Raw genomic sequence first — 20,399 nt, 5'->3', positions numbered from 1 at the left:
TGCATTTAAAAACCGAAAATGTGTCGCTCGGGACGCGCTTACCTTCACTTGGTCTGAGCCGGTGAACTCCAGGGCGTTCAGATGCTTTTCACCGCAGCAGCGCTACCAGGGAAATGCATGCGATTGTTAAGCCGATCGCATACGTTTCTCTGGAAACGCATGTGCGTTCGGGCCGAGGACCTCCCCCTGTGCGCTAGCGTCGCGGTATGAACGGACGTCTAGCGGTACGTGTGACCGCCGCCTTAGTGAATCCCGGCCGGACCCGAATCCACCGCAGAGAAGGCGCCGCTGGACCGCGAATGGGCCGGGTAAGTAAATGTGCCCCATTAACTAATTAGTAGAGTTCAAAAGGTCAACCAGTCCCCCCACATTAACCGCAACAAACAAAAGTGGTGTCAAACGTTTGTGCTACATTTGTGCTAGTTTGTGCAGCAAATATTTTCATTTGTGCTGCTATTGTTTTTAATGCATTTATCATTTCTTCCAGAGGTCATTAGAGTTCATTCCTTCCAAAGTACAATGGGGCAGATTTACTTACCCGGTATTCGCGATCCAGCGGCACGTTCTCTGCGGTGGATTCGGGTCCAGCCGGGATTCACTAAGGTAGTTCCTCTGACGTCCACCAGGTGGCGCTGCTGCGCTTAAGTCCGCTGAGGCCCGCCGGAATGCACTGAAGTTTACCGGCCTATACCTGGTAAAGGTAAGCGCGAGTCCCGCAACACTTTTTTTTTTTTTAATGCGGCGGTTTTTCCGAATCCGTCGGGTTTTCGTTCGGCCACGCCCCCCGATTTCCGTCGTGTGCATGCCAGCGCCGATGCGCCACAATCCGATCGCGTGCGCCAAAATCCCGGGGCAATACAGGGGAAATCGGCGCAAATCGGAAATATTCGGGTAACACGTCAGGAAAACGCGAATTGGGCCCTTAGTAAATGACCCCCAATGTGTTTGCTAGCTCCCCCTGGTGATCAAACCAGAGAAGTGTCACAAGGTTTGTTTTTTAGCAGTTCATCCTAAACACCTTAACTTATGTAAACACCTAAACATACCTTAATAACCCCTTAGCGCTCTGCGCCATAACTGTACTGCGCTGAGTCCCGCGAATAGCGCTCAGCGCAGTACAGCTACTGCGCAGAGACGATGCCGGTTCAGCGCTGCACAGCAGCCGAACCGGCATCGGGGGTCGCGGGATGTCAGCGGCAATCTACCGCTGACATCCCCGGCTAACACCCGCGGCATTTAACATGCCTTCCGGGGGTCTTTAACCCACGATCGGCCCCCCACGCTGTTTTCGGAGGCGCCGATCGCTGCTATGGCACCTCTTGGGTCCGATCGGGACCCCAGAGAAGCCTGAAGGCAGTGCCTTTAAGATGGCGTCTGTGACGTCATCTTAAAGGCAAAGTGTCAGCCTATGCATCTGCATAGGCTGACACTGCTAATACCCTGCAATACATCAGTATTGCAGAGTATTATCATGAACAAGCAATCAGATGATTGATTGTTCATGTCCTATGGTGGATCAAGAAAAAATGTTAAAAAAAAAATTTTCAATAAAAAATAACTTTATAAATCACTAAAAATGCCTATAAGCCCCAAAACATATAAAGAGACATATAACGCTCAAAAAAGTCTAAATCATAACACAAACCCCACATATATAGTATCACCGCGTTCGTAACAATCCATAGAATAAAACTAAATAACTATTGAACCCATATGATGAACACCGTAAAAAAAACCTTTAAAAACCCGCCAAAAATTATAATTTTTACATATTATATCCCACTAAAAATGCAATAAAAAGTGATCAACAAAACATATGTACTCCAGAATGATACTGTTGCAAAGTACAACATGTCCCGCAAAAAAACAAGCCATCAACCAGCTCTGTAGCCAAAAACGTAACAATGTTATGCCACTTGGAAAACGGTGATGCACAAATGATAGATTTTTCCACACATTAGGGTTTTATTTGACACATTTAGTAAAACATAAGAAAAAATATTCATGTCTGGTATCCCCGTAATCGTATCGACCCATAGAATAAAGATAACATGATTATTAGTCTATACGGTGAACACGAAAAAAAAAAAGTAAAAAATCCAGTACAGAATTGATGCTTTTCTACTCATGACCTCAAAAAAAGTTCAAAAATTTTCAACAATAGGTGATACCAACCCCAAAATGGTAACACTGGAAAAAGCATCTCATCCCGCAAAAAAAAGTGCAGTCACATGACCCCAATAACGGAAAAGCGAAAATTTTATAGCCTTCAAAGGGGGCCAATGAGGAAACTAAAATCCTGGCAGCTGCAGGGCGCTCCTTCCTTTCTGCGCCTCGCTGTGCGCCCATAAAACAAGTAATGTCCACATGTGGGGGGTCACTGCACTCAGGAGAAATTGTAGAACAAATTTTATGGTGGGTTTTCTCTTTTTATCTTTTGGAAATGTGTAAATTTTAGGGCTAAATGAACGTATAACCGACAAAATTTGACCATTCTAAATTTCACCGCCATTTTGATTCAATTACTATGAAGATCTCAAGGGGTTAACAATCTTTGTAAATGCTGTTTCTGATAGTTTGAGGGGTGCAGATCTGAAAATGGGTTGGTTATATGGGGAGTTTTAATGCTAAATATGTAAAATTTAATTTCAAACAGTATTTATCCCCAAAATAGTCAATTCCGAAAATACGGAAAATTGCTCTTCGATTTGTAGGCCGCGTGACGTCAAAATAAATTATCCAAACATTTCAAAAATTATGAAAATGTAAAATAGACAAATGGGAAATGTTATCCAGCAAGTTATTTAGGTGGTAAATCTATCTGCCTGAAAACGCGGTGATTTTGAATTTCGAAAATGGCAAATTTTTCTACTTTTCAAATTTACCACTAAAATGAAGTACAACATGTGGGGAATAAACAATCTCAGAATCGCTTTGATAAGTAACAGTGTTCAAAAGTTATAACCATATAAAGAGACGCAGGTCAGAACCCAAATAAAGGGACTGAGCCTTAAGCTACAAAATGGCTGCGTCCTTAAGGGGTTAAAACCCGTAGCAGCACCAACAAAGATTTTTGCTGGGTAATTTTTTTGGGTAATGTGGGGGGGCTGGTTGACCTCTGATGACCTCTGGAAACTTTTACTAATATCTTAAAAATGATAGCGGAACAAATGAAAATTTCTGATGCACAAACCAGCACAAATGTTCGACACCATTTAGTTACATTTGAACAAGGTGGGGAGGCCAACTTCACTCAAGTGCAACAGACAACAAATTTATAGAGGGAAAATGAATATATATATATATATATATATATATATATATATATATATAATATATATATACATGTATGTATACAAGAGCCCTACCAGGACGTTCAAAAGTTCTATCTGTGATGTCATCATAACCCCTCGGCACAGGCCGCTGTTTTGGAGTTCTGCTGGACTCCAACCTCTCCTTTGCACCTCTTGCCAGATGCACCTTAAAAATATTTTTTATAGAACCCGGCGTTTTCTTACAACTTAAACCTTTAATACACTAATTGTCGCTCTGATTCCCTCTCGTCTCGACTACTGTAACTCCCTACTAATCATCTTCCACTCGCTAAACTCTCTCCTCCACAATCTATTCTCAATGCAGTAACCAGGCTCGTCTTTCAGACCAAACTCTACACGGATACCTCTGCACTGGTTGACCATCTCCTTCCGAATACAGTTTAAAATAATAACCCTCATCCACAAAGCTCTGCAAAATGCTGCAACCCCCCCCACCCCCCGACCTCTCCTCTCTATCACCCAAACCGCACTCTTCGATCTGCCAGTGATCTTAGATTATTCTATTCCTTAATTCGAACCTCTCATGCACATCTCCAGAACTTCTCCTGAACTGCACCAATTCTCTGGGATGTCCGTCCCTGGACTCTAAGACTAATACGCAATCTCCAAAGCTTCAAATGTTCTCTTAAAACTCATTATTTAGGCAGATCTATCACACTTCCAACCAATTCTGGGTACTCATCCTGTCTGTTACCCGCCAGCACCAATCGTGCATGTTACTGGTAATTGTTTGCTGCAATATGCCATTCGCCCGCATCCGAGGCGTGACGTACAAATGCATCACGTGTCGGTAAGGGGTTAAATTATTTTTATTCCATTCCCTTGTACAAATGGCTGGACCGTTATACAAGCGCCTATACCTCTTTTGTTACCCCCTCATCCTCATAGACTGTAAGCTCTTGTGCCCCCGCCCTTATCCTCATAGACTGTAAGCTCTTGTGCCCCCGCCCTTATCCTCATAGACTGTAAGCTCTTGTGTTCCCCCTCATCTCCATAGACAGTAAGCTCTTGTGTCATCCCCTCATCCTCATAGATTGTGAGCTCTTGTGCCCCCCCCTTATCCTCATAGACTGTAAGCTCTTGTGTTCCCCCTCATCCCCATAGACTGTAAGCTCTTGTGCCCCCCCCCCCCTTATCCTCATAGACTGTAAGCTTTTGTGTCACCCCCTCATCCTCATAGATTGTGAGCTTTTGTGTCATCCCCCATCCTCATAGACTGTAAGCTCTTGTGTCACCCCCTCATCCTCATAGACTGTAAGCTCTTGTGTCACCCCCTCATACTCATAGACTGTAAGCTCTTGTGTCACCCCCTCATCCTCATAGACTGTAAGCTCTTGTGTCACCCCCTCATCCTCGTAGACTGTAAGCTCCTGTGTCTCCCCCTCATCCTCATAGACTGTAAGCTCTTGTATTACCCCCTCATCCTCATAGACTGTAAGCTCTTGTGTCACCCCCTCATAGACTGTAAGCTCTTGTGTCACCCCCTCATCCTCATAGATTGTGAGCTTTTGTGTCATCCCCCATCCTCATAGACTGTAAGCTCTTGTGTCACCCCCTCATCCTCATAGACTGTAAGCTCTTGTGTCACCCCCTCATACTCATAGACTGTAAGCTCTTGTGTCACCCCCTCATCCTCATAGACTGTAAGCTCTTGTGTCACCCCCTCATCCTCATAGACTGTAAGCTCTTGTGTCACCCCCTCATCCTCATAGACTGTAAGCTCTTGTGTCACCTCCTCATCCTCATAGACTGTAAGCTCTTGTGTCACCCCCTCATCCTCATAGACTGTAAACTCTTGTGTCACCCCCTCATCCTCATAGACTGTAAGCTCTTGTGTTCCCCCTCATCCCCATAGACTGTAAGCTCTTGTGCCCCCCCCTTATCCTCATAGACTGTAAGCTTTTGTGTCACCCCCTCATCCTCATAGATTGTGAGCTTTTGTGTCATCCCCCATCCTCATAGACTGTAAGCTCTTGTGTCACCCCCTCATCCTCATAGACTGTAAGCTCTTGTGTCACCCCCTCATACTCATAGACTGTAAGCTCTTGTGTCACCCCCTCATCCTCATAGACTGTAAGCTCTTGTGTCACCCCCTCATCCTCGTAGACTGTAAGCTCCTGTGTCTCCCCCTCATCCTCATAGACTGTAAGCTCTTGTATTACCCCCTCATCCTCATAGACTGTAAGCTCTTGTGTCACCCCCTCATAGACTGTAAGCTCTTGTGTCACCCCCTCATCCTCATAGATTGTGAGCTTTTGTGTCATCCCCCATCCTCATAGACTGTAAGCTCTTGTGTCACCCCCTCATCCTCATAGACTGTAAGCTCTTGTGTCACCCCCTCATACTCATAGACTGTAAGCTCTTGTGTCACCCCCTTTATCCTCATATACTGTAAGCTCTTGTGTCCCCCCCCTCATCCTCATAGACTGTAAGCTCTTATGTCACCCCCTCATCCTAATAGACTGTTAGCTCTTGTGTCACCTCCTCATCCTCATAGACTGTAAGCTCTTGTGTCACCCCCTCATCCTCATAGACTGTAATCTCTTGTGTCACCCCCTCATCCTCATAGACTGTAAACTCTTGTGTCACCCCCTCATCCTCATAGACTGTAAGCTCTTGTGTCACCCCCTCATCCTCATAGACTGTAAGCTCTTGTGTCACCTCCTCATCCTCATAGACTGTAAGCTCTTGTGCCCCCCCCCTCCTCATCCTCATAGACTGTAAGCTCTTGTGTCACCCCCTCATCCTCATAGACTGTAAGCTCGTGTCACCCCCTCATCCTTATAGACTATAAGCTCTTGTGTCACCTCCTCATCCTCATAGACTGTAAGCTCTTGTGTCACCCCCTCATCATCATAGACTGTAAGCTCTTGTGTCACCTCCTCATCCTCATAGACTGTAAGCTCTTGTGTCACCCCCTCATCCTCATAGACTGTAATCTCTTGTGTCACCCCCTCATCCTCATAGACTGTAAACTCTTGTGTCACCCCCTCATCCTCATAGACTGTAAGCTCTTGTGTCACCCCCTCATCCTCATAGACTGTAAGCTCTTGTGTCACCTCCTCATCCTCATAGACTGTAAGCTCTTGTGCCCCCCCCCCTCCTCATCCTCATAGACTGTAAGCTCTTGTGTCACCCCCTCATCCTCATAGACTGTAAGCTCGTGTCACCCCCTCATCCTTATAGACTATAAGCTCTTGTGTCACCTCCTCATCCTCATAGACTGTAAGCTCTTGTGTCACCCCCTCATCATCATAGACTGTAAGCTCTTGTGTCACCCCCTCATCCTCATAGACTGTAAGCTCTTGTGTCCCCCTCATCCTCATAGACTGTAAGCTCTTGTGTCACCCCCTCATCCTCATAGACTGTAAGCTCTGGTATCACCCCCTCATCCTCATAGATTGTAAGCTCTTGTGTCACCACCTCATCCATTCATTTCTATACAGCTACAGATGCAGGTGTGGCGCTGTTTTTGGAAGAATGCAGTCATGATTTTCGACCTCGGCAGAATTACTGACGTCTGAAACCTGACTTCTGACATGTAACTTCTCATACTTGACTACTGACTGTAACACCTGACATCTGAGTGTGACACCTGATATCTGGTAAATAGAAACACAGCGTCTGGTCTGGTGAGTATTAAATCTGCTTATAGACACAAACAAACTGTGATTCAGTCAGCACGAGTCTACTCAAGCAGAAGCCATGTATCTCCTACTCATGCTTACTTGGGAACATAATGGCTACATAAGATTTCTACACAGCAAGGAGATGTAGTATATGGAATATTCATGCCGATTGTGGCAAATAAAGCTACTCAGGGGTCATTTGAGTATGTAAGCACGAGTCATCGGCGGCTTAATGCCCCATTAAATTAAAAGAAATATATACACTGCCCCTCAAGCATTAAAATTCATGTAGTGCCATCCATTTATTATAACCACTCTCTGAGAATGTTATATAGAGACCCCCCCTAATTATTTGTATACAGCAACCAGATTCAAATACACAGGCATCCTAAATGATTCATATACAGCACACCCCTAGGTAATACACAGCACCCCCTAATCAATGCTGTAATATACAGCCACTCAGAATTCATGTGCCACCCAACTATGCCTGCTAACAAAGGGTTACAAGTCCTCCACCTAAAATTAGCTGCCTAAAATTACCTTAATTACAGACGTTTTTCTGATATGCAAATTAGCTTTCCTGACTCATCTCTGGTATCTCTGACTCACCGCTTTCCCAGGCTGGCAGTGAACCACGCCCCATTATTGTGACTGACAGCTCTGTGTCTCTTCAAATCACTGCTCTGCCTCCTTATGCGTCCGTCTGCTAATATTCAACTACAGACATATAAAGCTCTATGTACAGATGAGAAATATTGTGTCAATTTTTTACACGGTGCCTTGTGTTACATTCATGACATGTGACCAGTGACATCATCGCAGGTCCTCCAGCCTTCTAATAATAGCCAACTGTACACCATGTATGTGATCAAATGAAATCACAGCAGCCTCCATGGAGGATGGAGATTACTAGAAGTCCATGGAGGCTGCTCTGACTTCATGTGGTCAGATACATGCATGGGGTACAGTTTGCTATTATTAAGAGGCTAAAGTACCTGAGAGGATGTCACTCTGGTCACATGACATGAACTGTATCCAGTAAGGAGGCATAAGGCATAGGGAGGATTAGATGGGAGGGGACGGCCGAGCAAGACACTGATGCCAGGGCATATATGATAAAAGGTGATTTATGTGGATGGAAGCAAAGGAATTTTTAGCTAAAAGAAGGGGGTCAGTCAGTTACTAGAGCTCTATAGGAACCTGTCACTGGCTGTATATGTGCAAATGTGCTGACAGACACTGCTGTGCTCTGTGCTCATATTGTTAGTTAGGGAGGGGGGTACTATATGGGGTAACTAAGGGGAACATTATATGGTTTTAATATGATAAGTTATCTTCCATGCACACAGGACTCCTAATCTGTATATACAGTACATAGTATAGAGCTGCTATCTGAGAGCTTTCAGTATGACCTCTTCTTGTAATGTAATAGTGAAAAGGAAAATGAAAGAGTGTAGAAATACATTCCAGGAAATTCCCAGGATAAAAATACTGCCCCACCTCATCCAACCCTCTTTAACCATTTTGTGTTAATCCGCAGTTATCACCATAGTCCCAACCCCGATCCCACCCCCTTGTATTCCCATGCAGCATAATACCGAGATTAATGGCCCTTACACTGTATAATGCCCCCCCCCCTCTCTGTGCCTTACACACATTTTAAAATGTCCCCATACTGTATAATGCCCTATTCTCCCCCCCTGCCCCCCCTCTTATTGTCCTTTCCTTCTCTGTCCCCCATCTTATTGTGCCCCCTCCACCCCTCTATATACTGGGGGCATGTTCTGGGCAACCCTATATACTGGATAACCCTATATAATGAGGGAAGGCTGCCGTGCATTTAATGAGTGAGGGGAGGTTGCAGGGCATTTCATTAGTGAGGGGAGGCAGTTGGGCATTTCATCATTGAGGGAGACAGCAGGGCATTTCAGCAGTGAGGGGAAGTACATAGTGTTCCAGCAATTGTTACACAGAGAAAGATTTAACAATACAAATAGGCGCGTTCTTACTTGTTGCAAGTTCCTTTGTTGCAAAAAAACATAATTACAGGACAGCAAGCAAAAGGAGTGTGATCCAGCTTCCAACGAAAGGCAAAATAAGAATAAAAGTCCACTTTATTTAGAAAAATAACATGATAAAAACATCATAGGACGTCCATGAGAAGAAAAAACTGACGCGTTTCGGGCGAAAAAACGCCCTTAGTCCCTGTCAAGACATTTGTTAGAAACTCATTGTGGTGACGTCTCAGCCATGTCTGTAATTCCCATTGAGCGTTTACCACGCCCCCGTAGAGGAGGAGATTGGACCAGACAGCTGCGATCTCGTGAAGCCTTCTGGATCCTCTCCCTCCAAACAAGGTTCCCACAGGGTTTAAATTATAAGAATGATCTTATGTATCTCTATTAATACTTCTTCACCTGTGGTTCTACATCATTGTATTTGTATATTATCTTTTGTTCTCCTATTATGTTCTAACGCCTGCATTCTAACAGGCTCCGCCTTGTTGTATCATGTGACTCTTCACTTATACTTAAATAGTCTCCTCATATTCCATGTGTTAGGCTACGACTAAGGGCGTTTTTTCGCCCGAAACGCGTCAGTTTTTTCTTCTCATGGACGTCCTATGATGTTTTTATCATGTTATTTTTCTAAATAAAGTGGACTTTTATTCTCATTTTGCCTTTCGTTGGAAGCTGGATCACACTCCTTTTGCTTGCTGTTTCTCTCTGGTTCCCCAGCCCAGGTGTCCGTGCAGCCACGATTCGCCCTCCACATAGAACATATTGGTGAGCTGAAAAAAACCCTTTTTTTTCTTATAATTACAGGACGTTGCGATACCGCACCATGCAGGTTACATGACACATATGGGGAAGCAATTACAGTTCAAGAATATACTAGTCACAATAACACATAGACAGACATATATAGGGGATATTACAGGTGTGGCGCTGACAGTGTTGTGCTGAACTAGTGGTGCACTGCTGCTGCAGGTATCGGTTTGGCAGAAGATGCACTGTCGTAGTTCCATTGTTGGCAGGTACCAGCACTTAAGCTGCCCATTTCTGGCTGCCACTGGAGCCTTGGTGCTGGTTCTTCCTGATTTGCGTTAAGGCTCTCTTCGTAATCACTTACATTTCCGGTGCTCTGATGAAGCTGCTAATGGTGCTCTTGGCTGCCAGGATCCATTACCGGCGCTCTGTTGCAACTAGTTGTGCGACATGGAGCCCCTGCTGCTGATGATCCGCTTGGTGCAGAGTGATAGAGTGAGAGGCCAAGTTAATGCCACAGGGCGGAGTCAGAGGAGTAAGGGGGAGGCCGCAGTTCAAAAGCCGGTGCCTATGCACAGGCAGCCACCTACAGTGGCGCCATCTTGACAGTGCATCTTTCCTAAGTGCCACCACAACTTCACTAGATTTGGAGTGAGAAGGCGATGGAGGAAAGAGGTTATTTTTGTTTTCCGGATAACATGTTGAAAGACAAGAGTTAAAGAGAACCCGTCATGCAAAATAACCCCCCTAAACTAAATATATTTTCACAAACTGCCATTAGAGAGCATTGCCTCTATCCCTTCATTGTCCCTCTACATGCCTGTAAACCTAAGCAATGAGGTCCTAAAGCTGTATGCAAATGACCTGTGAAATGTCCAATGAAGCATTAGCATATTCAAGCTGTCCACGTTATTCATGAGTGGGAGGCACAGCCACACCCCCAGTGCATGACTGACAGCCTGTATAATGATGTGAGGCTGTGTAATGATGTGCTTCCTGGTGCTGGTGGCCACGCCCCCTGCAGCCTGTGTGTGCATGTGTGTGTATAGGAGAGATACAGCAGCTCCAGGCAGCCATGTTATAGCAGAACATGTCAGATTCATGTGTAGCTGATGTCTGTGTCTCTCACCTGTATATTAGGAGGATGCAGCATGTCAGCAGATGCAGCACACACACTAGCCATGCTTTACTATACATTACACACAGACATGAGCAGGGGGAGGAGAGGGGTAACAGGGGTGACATCACTGCCTCTGACCATGTGACCAGCCTCATTTACATAATAAAGAAAAGATGATTTTTATAATGATTAATGTATGAAATAACTAGATAAAGGCTGTGATGGATCCTTGTGAGCTGCTCCAACAGGTAGAGGTGACAGGACTAGTGACACAGACCTGATGACAGGTGTCCTTTAAGCATGTCCTTACAGATATTGTCCCTTTGTTCCCTTCTGGTTCAATTCTGGAATAATTCTAAGCACTTAAATAGTCGCACTTACAAAAGTTGCACTGGGTAAGACCTCGGTCAGGTATGACTTGTAGTGTCCAATTTATACACTAGGGTAAATTAGTTACAACTATCAGGTGTTAATCCAGAGGGTAGATAGACACTGAAAGGAGTCAGGAAGTCTCCAGTGGGAACAGGGAGACAGAGCTGCATTTACACAGACCAATAACATGAAAGATTAGAGGTGCAGAGAGTGTCTATAGAGAGTGCAATGGTATCTATATAGCTGAGCTGCTGTATCTAAGCTCCCATTATAGAAGTTCCCTCTATATATGGAGCCGAGCTGTTGTATCTAAACTGCCTTTATAGAAGTATCTACCATACATAGAGCATCTTAGCAATTATTATATAAGCATCCACCTTATATAGACCTAAGCTGCTGTATCTAAGCTGTCATTATAGATGGGTCTACCATAAGACGGTATATCTAGGCTTTCAATATACAAGTATCCACCTTCCATAAAGCTGAGATGCTGTATCAAAGTTGTCATTACTGAGGTATCTACCATAAGTAGAGCTAAGATGCTGTATCTAAGCTGCCATGTTAATAAAGTTTATAGAAATTATACATCCCATATATTTATTGATGAGGATGATACTGTATATCATGGAACTTGTACCCATAACTATAGAGGACTCTAGCCACTGCGTCTATGGGTCATATGATGCTGTTAAGTACTGATGGGCCGCTTCTGCCGAATATAAGGAATTGTGGTTGGGGGTGAAGTGTATGACAATGAAAAGATCTGCTTTTAGAACATCATTGACACAGTGCTTGTGGGGCTGAATGTAATAATCCAGGGTAACACATTCCAGAGAACTTGTCCAGGACAAGAAAAATCTAGGGAAATGTATCAATAGGGTTATATTATAGAAGTTATCTGATTGTAACATCCGGGTCAGTCTCTTTCTCTGTCCGCAGAATGCAGTTTGCGACTTTTCATAGTGTGAACTGCGCTTTATGTAGTTGGCTGTACTGAGACTAATTACACCAGTTCTTCTTCAGCTCAGTTCTGGTCATTTACCTACTGTGATGGACAGACCTCCGCTCCAATCAGCTGGGACTGAGGCTCTCTGGTTACCTATTCAGATAATACCTAGATATCTGTTCCAGCTGGTTCATGTTTTGATCTTGTTATATTTCTAGTTAGCTGATCCTGGCTTACGTTTTCTGACTTTCCTTTTGGACTTTGGATTTTGTGCTTTATTTCCTATCTAGTTGTGACCCAAAACACTTGTTATTCTTCCGTATTATTTGTTTGTGTGTCCTTACATTGGCGTTGGGAGGGAACATTGACCTGTTCCTGGCCACTGGTTTGGGTGTCGCCCAGTAATTAGGCAGGTGACTATTTGGGGGCTCAGGTTTTGGGCTCATTGTCCTGCCTAGGTCCTGCTTACACTCATTATGGTATATATTACATACACAGTGGTCATGGGGATGTAGGACTATATTTATTTGGACATTTGCCTTGCAGGATCCTAGGAAAGTTGAGTGACAGCTATAATAAAGACTGCACTGGGTGTTGTCCCATATAGAGCGGCCAAGTTATTTCCCTTCTACTTCTGTCCTTCAGATGGTCACATGTTTCTTCCTAGTAACTATGTGGGGAGTGAAGAGTATGAGATAATGTGAAGGAGGGGACATCCCTGGGGGGATATCCTGCAGTACGATGCGGTGATTCATAACCCAGACTGTGATTAGTGGAATGGGGCGAAATCCAAAATCTGCCGGATATTTTCCATGTGATACATGTGTCCTGGTCTGCACCGCTGCTTCTCCAAATGGGACAGAGTGATGGAGCCTGGTTACCAATGGGTTAAGAGCTTCCTCATTAGACAAGGATAGTCTCCCCATTGCTCTATGGACTCCTGCCCCTGCCAATCTGCGACCACCCTCGAGACCAACTTTCTCCATCCAGACAAACAAAAATACCAAATATAGTCATTTTATTGGAAAAGTACACAGACATCAAGTATTAAATACATTAACACCAAATTTAGAGAAAAATACACAGCAGTGAGGACCCCCCGATTCCATGACAGAATTCGAGAGAAGTTATGACTGTTCTCATTGTTTTACCAATCTAATAATAATGTCCGAAATTACATATGGAGCCACATCACTCAATACACTCATTTCCCCTGTAATGTTAAAAAAAAATTACCGTAGCATCACATAATGGTAAAAAAAAAACACTGACAAAAGTTCCAAATTCTCTCTGAAAATCTTTATCAAGACAAAGTGGAAACTTCCATGAGTCAAAGAGCGACATTTATACTCATAATGTATTTCTCTAGTGTTCTGGGTTCTGGGTGTCGATGGAAATTTGTAGTGTGACAAAATAACTTGGTATGAAAAATTCTCAAAACAGGCGGTCACTTTGGGGGCCTACTTAGCACAGTACTACTACTCCTATCCTGTAACTCTTTTATTTTATATGAAAGTATAAAACTTAACATAAATCATCAAAGTCAACAGAAACAATCGCTAGTCCAGCCGACACCTCGCGCCTCGCACCTCACACTGACACAATATACATAATAAGAACAGAAAACGGCCCTCACCGGGATCATAACAGAAACTAAAAGCTGACCCTGCCGGTCCAATGCCAGGAAAATGCAACACAAATAAACCAATAATAAGCAATATAATATATACAATAAACATAACGAAAATCAACAATGACGACAACATTTTTTTTTTATTATTTTTTTCATTTTGCAATTTTTTTTTTTTTTTTTGGAATTTTTTTTTTTTTTTTTATTTTTTTTTATTTTTTTTTTCTTCTCCTCCTCCCCATTAGCACCCTCCCCCCCTCCACACCCCAAGCCCCAGTGTCCATTGTCCATAGTGTCCCACATACTCACCACCCCCCCACCCCACCTAACACCCCCCTACTATCACATAACTATTACAAAAAAATATATTAATAATAATATAAAACACAACAATTCAAAAACTACACAAATTATCATTATTCCCACAAAGCCCAAGTTCGGCGCCTCCAAGCCCCACATCTACCGGATCCTCAAAACAAAACAAAAATCTGCAGTGTCAGCATCAGCCCAACACCAGGAGCGGAGATGACAGACTAAGGGACACTAAAGGAGAACCCCCTCCAAAGGAGAGAGGCCCTCCCCATGCCCAGCCTCTCATACTCCAGAGAGCGCACCTTCCCCAGGTCACCCAGAATGTTCCTAACCACCTCATCCACCGGGAGGATTTTATTCTGAGCTGATACTAGACATCGTGCGTTCCACATGTGGTACCTGACCACTAGACTAGCTAGAAATAAAGTGCATCGGTCCAGGCCACCAAGGCCTCTTAATGCTCCATAGGCCCACTCCGCATAGGAGAGACCGGCCAACCTGGATGGAAGTGCCCACCCGGTTGTACACCTCTGTGTTATAGGGGCACTGAAGCAGGAAGTGGTCCATGCTCTCCAGCAGACCACCATACTCCTCCCGGGGACAACCGCTTTCCTCAGAGCTCCTACACTTCAGATTGTCCCTCACACACAGCTTACCATGGAAGCAGCGCCAAGCCAAGTCCCAAAACTTCAAGGGGATCCTGATGGAATTCAAAAGTCTCAAACCCACCCCAAGATCCCGACTTGGGCAATCCCTGAGGGCCAGGGGCTTCTGGAAATGGGTCAACAGAACCCTATGGTCGAGGAGTTTCCTCGACATGGTCCTGATCTCCCACATTCCCAGACCCCACCGGCGAATCACCTTCAGAACCGGGGTAGCGTAAGCCGGAAGATGCCCATGAGGTGTACGAAGATCCTTCACTTGCCCCCCTGTCTCCCATTCCTGGAAGAAAGGCCGAAACCATCCCCTGCAGGAGTATACCCACGGAGGAGCCCTCTCTTTCCAGAGGTTTGCAACATTGATTTTAAGAAAGGTACTCACTAGGAATACCACAGGGTTGACCATACACAACCCTCCTTGTCTCCTCGTGCGGTAAGTAACCTCCCTCCTGAGTAGGTTCAGCCTATTCCCCCATAACAGCTGGAAGTACAGACTGTAGACCCGAGCCCAGAGAGGCTGTGGCAAGACACATACACTGCCCAGATAAATCAGTAACGGGAGCAGGTAGGTTTTGATCAGGTGAACCCTTTCTCTGAGGGTCAAAGACCAACCCTTCCACTGGTTAACCTTCTGAGTGGCGATCTTAAGCCTGCCGTCTCAGTTTTGCATGGGGTAATCCCCCTGGCCAAATTTGATGCCGAGAACTTTGGCAGAGTCCTGGGGCCCTGGAAGAGTGTCCGGGAGATCAAAGCCTGGATCCCCCTCTCCCAGCCAGAGACTCTCACACTTATCCCGGTTGATCTTGGACCCAGAAGCCTCCGAGTAGCGGTCAACCTCCGACATCACCCATTGCGCCTCCCCTCGCGAGGACACAAAAATGGTGACATCATCAGCGTACGCTACCACCCTTAGAGTGGCTTCCGGTGCCGCCTGGTCCATCCCGACTCCCACTAACGGCCCACGATCAACCATCCTAAGGAATGGGTCAATCGCGAACACGTATAGAAGTGGGCTCAGAGGACAACCCTGGCGGACACCAGACCCGACCTCAAAAGAGCGGCCAATCCATCCGTTCACAAGCGGGAAACTCTCTGCCCCTGCATACAAAACCTTTAGCCAATTGACAAACTCCCCCGGCAGGCCATACCTCAGAAGGACAGACCAGAGGTACTTGTGGTCAACCCGATCAAACGCTTTTGCCTTGTCCAAGGACAGCAAGTACCCCTTCCAGTTACCAGCCCTGCCCTGCTCCACTGCCTCCCGAACACAGAGCACAGCACTAAATGTACTGCGGCCTGGAACAGAGCAGTGCTGGGTCCCCGAAAGGAGCCGGGGCGCAAACTGCACCAGCCAATTAAACAGCACCTTTGCCAAAACCTTTCTGTCCGTATTGAGAAGTGCTATGGGCCGCCAGTTCTCAATACGAGATCGGTCCTTACCCTTTGACAGAATGATCAGGGCAGACCTCCTCATTGACTTCGGCAGAGCGCCCGAGGAAAGACACTTATTGAATACCTCAGTCAAGAGGGGAACCAAGGCGTCCTTTAAGGTCTTATAAAACTCAGATGTTAAGCCATCCGGGCCTGGCGATTTCTTGAGGGCGAGCCCTTCAATCGCCCGGCTGACTTCCTCTTCCCTGATCACTTCGGTCAAAACATCAAAAGAGGGGTCTACTCCTGGCTCAGGGACAGTTTCTGCCAGGAAAGCCGACATCACATCCTGATCTAGATCCTTCCTGCCCAAGAGGTGTGAGTAGAAGGATCTGACGACCTCCAGAATCCCTGATCTGGACCTTTTCACGGATCCCGTACTGTCAACCAGTCCTGTGACAACTTTACCATTCACTGACATCTTGCAGTTTCTGTAAGGGTCGGGCGAGCGGTATTTCCCGTAATCCCTCTCAAAAACCAAAGATGCGTGTCTATCGTACTGACACCTCTTCAGCAAGGATTTCACTCTGGAGATGTCCTCACGACTACCTCCAGTCGAGACGAGATGCTCGAGTTTCCTCCTCAGGCCCTGATACAGGCGGTACCTGTCCAGGCTCCTGAGGCTCGAGAGCTGGCGGAAGAATCTCGCCACCCTTTTCTTGAGCATCTCCCACCACTCTGACTTACTGCTACAAAGGCCCATCAATGGTACCTGGCTCTGAAGAAAGTCCTCAAACGATTGTCTTATCTCTGCTTCTTCCAGGAGAGATGAATTGAGCTTCCAGTAGCCTCTTCCCATCCGGGGGGTCTCTGTAACATTCAGAGAAAACAAAATTAGACAGTGGTCAGAGAACTCCACCTCAACAACGGACACTGCTGAAGAAATGGCTTCCTCCTTTAAAAAAAACCTGTCTATTCTAGACCTGCAGCTACCCCTATAATAGGTGAACCCCGCGTGGCCTGGGGTGTGCCGGATGTGGACATCCACCAGGCGAGCCTCACTAGCTATGCTATTAAGTGCTACGCTATCATAAGTCAGCGTGTCTATGGAACCTCCCCTATCTTGGAGCCTTGTGACAGCATTAAAGTCCCCTCCAAAGACCACCTGCCGACTTGTAAAAAGGTAGAGCTTGATCCTCATAAAGAGACACTTTCTACTCCAGCAAGACTGGGGACCATAGATATTAATAAGACAAAGTTCTTGTCCCTTCATGAGGACATCCAGGATCAGGCACCTCCCCATTTCTAACTCAATAACCCGTCGGCATTCTACCGGTGCGGTAAAAAGTACCGCCACTCCACTATACGGCTCGGCCACAAGAGACCAATAGGAAGGCCCATGTCTCCATTCCCTCTTAGCTTTATACACGGCCGCCAAATCTGGCAGCCTGTTCTCCTGCAAAAATAAAATGTCGGCTTCAACGCGGCCAAGAAAATCAAAGGCCGCAAATCTAGCCGCATCAGACTTAATGCTGGCGACATTAATGGACGCCAGCGTCAACGGAGTGGGTGCCGCCATCAAGAGTGATTGAGTTAGACGGCTTTCTTTTTCCCACCCCCCTCCTTTAGGGAGACAGGCATATCCATTGCCCCCTTGGTCACCCCACCGTCAGACTCATCGTCCCCATCAGCAGACTCTGGGCCAGTTTCCCCCCTCGAGGACCTTTCATCCTCCGAGGAGGGAGACTCGGTGCCCCCCACAGGACCTACCGCCACTGACTCCAGATCCTTACCCCCTACCTCCTCTTCCGAAGAGGAGATATCCTTGAGGGCTTGGAAACGGTTTGAGAGAACAATCAAAGGGGAGGTGGTTTGGCCTTCCTTTGAAGCGGCTGCAGCTTTCACAGTTTTGCGTTTTTTCTTTTTGGCACCCTTCTTACGTTTTTCATTTAGCCACCTCCTATTGTCCTCATCCATACTCTCATAAAGAGAGGAACCAGTGGTGATGGCCTCTTCCTCTTTCTCCAGCCTCCTGACCTCTTCATCCAAGTCCTGTTCCCCCAGGGCCTCAGCTGCGGCAGCACTTGTCTCAGGAACAGGGCTATGACTCACCCCAGCAGCCTGGGGCTCCCCAAGCTCTCTGCTCCTTCGACGGCCTTCAAGTCGCCTCAACTTAGAAGGCGGCGTGGTTTTGCCTTTCTTCCTTGGCCCCTCTGCCCCTTCAGCCCTAGCAGAACCCTCCACAGCAGGAGCAACACCTCGGCTCTCTCCCACTGGGGCTCCGACTATATTGGCAAAGGAGTGAGGGCAGCGACTGAACAGGTGACCAAGCTCACCACACAGATGACACCTGATCTGCTCACAGTTTGCGGCAAGATGACCAACCCCACCGCACAATGCGCACTTCTGCACATGGCAGTTGGCGCTAAAGTGCGTAGGATCACCGCATCTGTGGCAGACCTTTGGCTGCCCCTGGTAAAAGATCAGGATTCTGTCCCTCCCCAAGAAAGCTGAGGAGGGAATGTGGGTGACCGTGCCTCCTGAACGCCTCAACTTAACCATGAAGGTCCAGGCTCCTGACCAGATGCCAAACTCATCCAAGTTCTTTTTAGGAACTGCCACCACTTCGCCATACCTGTTCAACCAGGTCATAATATCCATGCATGAAAGTGACTCATTACATGTTAAAACGGTCACTCTCTTGACCTCATTTTGACGGGACACCGCTTGCACAGCGAAATCCCGCCAGCCGGGCTCATTGCGTTTCAGCTCAAAGATGTCAACTGCCTTGGAGGGCACGCATCACTGCCCCTCCAGCGAAGACGGACCACATTCCTACGAGTCCCCACTGGCCCGGCTGTCGGGAGAGACCACACAGTGTCTCCCCCTCTTTCCTCTCGGAAGGCTGCCAGGCCAAACCTGTCTATCCAAAAGGATAAATCAACCTCCTGCCCCTCTACATTCATCGTTCTCTCTCCCCTTCTGAGGGCCTCCAGGAGGCGCCGTTGCAACATGCCGTCCCCAAAGTCTGGTGATGGGGAGGATACACCAGCAGCCCCAGCAGCGACACTCGCATAACTACGCGTCTGAGATGCTGCCACCAGGGGGGCAGATGGACCAGCCCCCACTGACCCTACAGACCCACCACCTACAACAACATTACTACCACCATTCACACCACTATTCACACTACAAGATGGTACACTAGCTTCCACACACACAGTGGCTGGACCAGCTGCAGTCTTTGCCGCAGGGGATAGGACCATCTCCCCAGGACAGGCGGAAGACCTCTGGCTTGTGACAGTCCCATCCAGTCCAGCGTCCTTTTTTTTTCCTCCAGGAGGATCGGGTCCCTTTGCCCCAACTGTCCTTCACACAGCGGCAACCGCTTAGCAGCTGCCACAGGTTCCAGGGCAGCCGGAGCACTCACAGCAGGCTCTAGTGCCAGGCCGCCCCCCCCCCCCTCTCACTGACGGACCTGAACACCAGAACCAGAACATGCCGTGCCCGCCGCCGGGCCGCCCTCACTGTTCGGCCTCATTGCCGATGTCTGCCCCACGTCACCTTTGCTACCACAAGCAGAGATGACGTCTGTTGCCATTAGCGATGCCATAGGTTTTATCTTCCCACTCCCTTGCTCAGGGTCCACAACAGAACTCGAGCTGGGGTGGAAAGTGGGACTCGCACAACGGGCTTTCCCTGCCGCTGGCGGGGGGTGCACAGGGTGGGGCACATATACAAGTCTTACCTCCTCTCTGGCCGAGATCTTCTTAGCCTTGGTCTTTATTTTCATCTCCGGTCCCAGATCATCACCAAACGCCATGTTCTCCATATGGACCGGAGACTCGAGGAGGCGTATCTGCGTCATCAGCCTCCCACCCCGGCCGCTGGTGTCATCTTCCCCCTCACCAGCAGAGCTGGAGTCTGATGGCAGAGCCACCTGCTCTGCAGGGGGCCCGCTGTACGGAGTCTGCTGATGTTGCTGCAGACTATCAGATGGACACTGCTGATGTTCTGGTGCAGTCTCTTCCACCACCTCATCCATCTGTGACTGGAGGCCCCTCAGTCTCCGGGTTTTCTCCTCCATGGCCCGGAACCGGTCATCATTCTGTAGCTTCTCTCTGAAGGGGCCGCTGTGCTGCAGGATGATGGTCTTCCTTCCCTCCAGAGAGTTGATGTTTTTCTTTAGCCGCTTTGCAGTCTCTGCAAGCTCCACCTTGCTGGTCCTGGTCGCAGTCGTCATCTTTGCCCGGG

General features: G+C 47.0%; 1 protein-coding gene across 6 annotated transcripts in view; it reads left to right on the top strand.

Annotated features, from left to right (window-relative positions):
- LOC140105681 (C-type lectin domain family 2 member D-like) overlaps positions 1–20,399 on the top strand; it is a 92,705-nt gene that overhangs the window by 52,111 nt on the left and 20,195 nt on the right. The window lies entirely within an intron of this gene.

Source organism: Engystomops pustulosus, chromosome 11, assembly GCF_040894005.1.
Source record: "Engystomops pustulosus chromosome 11, aEngPut4.maternal, whole genome shotgun sequence".
NCBI classification, from domain to species: domain Eukaryota; kingdom Metazoa; phylum Chordata; class Amphibia; order Anura; family Leptodactylidae; genus Engystomops; species Engystomops pustulosus.
Note: the sequence above shows the minus strand (reverse complement) of the source record. Positions and strands in the feature narration are given on the sequence as shown.